The following is a 4,159-nucleotide window of genomic DNA, read 5'->3' as shown; positions in this document are numbered from 1 at the left end:
CCTTAGAGGAATCGTCCTGTCAAAAGGGACTGAACGACATGCTATTTTTGGCTGGCACACTCAAAAAGGACGACCCTAAGGGTCGACCTCTATTATCTGTATAAGTTAAAGATACAGAATAGTCACTTTCTGTTCTACACCACAGAGATCGACTCATAGGATCGACCCCTGTGTAGGAGACGATCCTATGAGTCGACTCCTGTGATGAAAAATCTCCGTAACAACTAGTTTTTTAGCTCATTTTGATCATATTTAATGCCCATTTAATGCTCTCCAATGTCTTTAAACCTGTTCAGATTTCTCTCTATTATCTATTGAAGCTATAAAGGCACTTAAAGGAGGGAAAAAGAAAAGAGTTTTAAGGATTTATTTTAGCCCTAAGTAAAAAGTCCTCTTCAAACAAAAGAAGCTTTCATTTCAAGTTCACCAACCCCTCAAGAGCTCATTCAAGTCTTCAACAACTTTGAAAAAAATCAGAAAAGCTTCTTCCTATTTGTGTAAAGTGTATTTAAAATTTTATTTACTTATTAAAGGAGTTAAACTTGTATTTCTTTATCATTAACTCTTATATTCTATTTTTGTCTTAATCTTTAGTTTTAGAAGGATTCTAAAACTTGGATAGGTTGATTCGAATCTTGAATCGGATTGTATTGGATTGGCTTGTACCCAAAAAATAAATATTCTAGTTTGGGATAGCTAGAGTCAGAGGTACCGACGTTGTATTCTTATTGAATACGTTTTAGTAGATTTAAATTTTCAAGAGATGCTTGGGGAGTGGATGTAGGTGCAAGATTGGCACCGAACCACTATAAATCTTGATTGTTTGTGGTATGCTTATTTATTCTCTATTTAAATTTTTTTATTTTTTTATATTTTTGCATCTCATTTCTACACTTTGCTTAAATCACTTACTTTATTTAACTTGCTTATTATTACTTAATCCTTGTCGTTCTAAATTAATTTTAAAATTTTAAAAGTCCAATTCACCCCTCCTCTTGGGTTGCTTAGCTGAGCAACAGACCCAAATAAAAAGGTTTTACAAATATACACTCACAAAAGATAGGTAGATAAAGCCACTGTATAAACTCTACCTAGTTAAGCATCATCCTCGGATTCAGTTCCACCACAATCTCTTCCTACTCCTAGTAAGTCATATATCTTATTTTCAAATTGTTATGAACTAATTATTGATGATATTGATTTATCTATTACTATTAGAAAAGGAGTTTGAAGTTGTACTTAACATCTCATATCTAATTTTATTTCATATAACTCATTGTCTCCTTCCTATAGAACTTTTGTATCATCTTTGTTCTATTCCCCAGGATTGAAAAAAAGTACTTACTAATTTTAATTGGAAGGAAGCTATGATGGAGGAGATGAAAGCATTGACAAAAAATAAAACTTGAGAGCTTATCACTCTGCCATCAGAAAAAGAGGTAGTTGATTGTAAGTGGGTTTTGCACTACCAAACAGAAGGCTAATCGGAATATTGAGAGATTCAAGGTAAGACTCATCACAAAAGGATTTATTCAAACATATATAATAGATTATCAAGAGACATTTGCTCCTGTTGCGAAGATAAATTCTATTAGGATTCTTCTTTCTTGTGTAGCAAACTTAGGATATGAATTGCATCAATTAGATGTAAAAAATACCTTCCTTCATGGGGACTTAGAGGAAAAAGTATATATGGAGATTTTTCTAGATTTTTCTTGTCAGAAAATAGAAGACAAGGTATATAAGTTAAAGAAATTATTGTACGATCTCAAATAATCCCTACGAGCTTAGTTTGATAGATTTAGCAAAGCAATGGTTCATTTTAGATATCATTAGAGTAATGCAGATCATATTATGTTCATCAAACATAATAATGGGAATACATTATTCTTATTGTATATATTGATGATATAGTGGTGACCGAAAATGACTCTGGAGAAGTTACTAGATTGAAATCTAGTCTAGCTAAGGAGTTTGAAATAAAAGATTTAGATAAGCTGCAATATTTTTTTGGTATTGAAGTTACTTGATCAAATAATGGCATATTCATTTCTCAAAGAAAATATATCTTGAACTTGCTTAAAGAGATGGATATGTTAGGTTGTAAGCCAGCAAATACTCCTACGGATCTAAATCATCATCTCAAGAGTGGTGATGGAGAAAGAGTAGACAAAGAGAGGCATTAAAGATTAGTTGGAAGATTGATTTATCTCTCTCATATTCATCTAGACAGCCTATCCTATTAATGTGGTAAGTCAGTTTATGCATGATCCCTGCTCTACTCATCTAGATGCTATTTTTGCATTTGAGATACTTGAAATCCGCATATGAAAAAGGATTACTATTTTTAAACTAGGGTCGCTTAAAAATAGAAGCTTTTGTAGATGCTGATTGGGCTAGATCACTTGATAATAGAAGGTCTACATTAGCATATTGTACACTTATCGGAGGGAACTTAGTCACGTGGAGAAATAAAAAATAAACAATGATGCCAAAATCCAGTGCCGAAGCAAAGTACAAAGCAATGACACATGGAGTTTGTGAACTTCTATAGCTTAAAATATTGATACAAGATCTGAAAATGGAGAATGGTGGACCTCTCCTCTTATACTATAATAAAAAGATTGCTATCAATATTGCTTACAATCCAATTCAATATGATAGAACAAAATATATCGAGATAGATAGATACTTCATTAAAGAAAAGTTGAATGAGGGGCTACTTTATACACCTTACATAAAATCAAAAAAATAGTTAGCTGATATTTTAACTAAAGATTTTAGTAGTAAAGTGTTTTATTCAATTATTTGCAAAATGACATCAGAGATATCTTTGGATGATCTCGAGGGGAAGCATTGACTAATATATTTTTAGTAAACTACATTTAGGGAAAAAATCTACAATGCTGTAATTAGGAAGTGGTTGATCAATATATTTTTGATAAGCTATATTTAGAGAGAAAATCTATAATACTATAATTAGGGAGTGGTTGATCAATATATTTTTGATAAACTATGTTTAGGAAGAAAATCTATAATGCTATAATTAGAAAATAAAATCAACGATTACAATGTAAGTATTTATGTAATAACATCAATATAAATAAAGATATAGATCAGAAAAAAAATTAATTTTGACCTGTCATTCTTTCTCATATTACTCTCTCTATTCTTTTTCATTTTTTTCTACTATCCCTTCTCATTTTTAACTATAATCATTCACTATACAAATATTTTGTTTATAAAAAATCTCTATCAAAATCAAAAAATTGACCTAATATATAATAAAACCACGGTCATTTAGCAACAAATAACAATCGTGGGATGCTAAATACGTTATTTCAAACTTCGACACCAAAGCCACAACTTTAAATAATGTTGTTATAATGATCACTTCTGTAATCCCTCTACGTTGATGTAAAAAATAAAAATATATTAATAATTATTTTATATTATTATAATTATTCTTTTCAATTATATATATTATTTATGATAAAAATAATATATTATTTTATTATTATATAATTATAATGATTATAATTTTTTATTTTTTAATATTATTTTTAGAATAAACAATGATAGTTAAATTGTAATAGTAACCAATAATTACTTTTCGATCTATTATAATGATATTTGGAAGCTTTTGCGGTAGATTTGATGGTAAGAATATTTCAAACAACAATGTTTGGACTCGAATAGAAGTGAAAATAATATGAATAATATCGATTTAGATATATTTTTATATTAGAATCAATTCGGATATAAATAGAAATTTGAGAATCCAACTAATATTCATATCCTATTCATATCCGTCAAAAAAAAAAAATAGAGATATAAATAAATAACTATTTGATCCATATTCGAATATTCAAATTTATCTATAATTCTATATAAATTTATATAATATTAATTAATTTTTTTAAAAATATATAATTATACTGTTAACTCGATTTTTATCGCAGAGCACTTCGGTGAGGTCTGAGGTTGGGCGATCTTTTATTTTTTCGTGATATGTTATTTTCAGTTTTTTATCTTGTATCCGTACTCACTCACGTGGGTTAACCGATCTTTTCAAATAAATAAATAAACAAATAATTATCATCGAAGGGCAAAACGGTCACAAAGTGGACAAAATAACGTGCTCAGTGCTGACACCGCT

This window comes from Elaeis guineensis, chromosome 4, assembly GCF_000442705.2.
Source record: "Elaeis guineensis isolate ETL-2024a chromosome 4, EG11, whole genome shotgun sequence".
NCBI classification, from domain to species: domain Eukaryota; kingdom Viridiplantae; phylum Streptophyta; class Magnoliopsida; order Arecales; family Arecaceae; genus Elaeis; species Elaeis guineensis.
Note: the sequence above shows the minus strand (reverse complement) of the source record.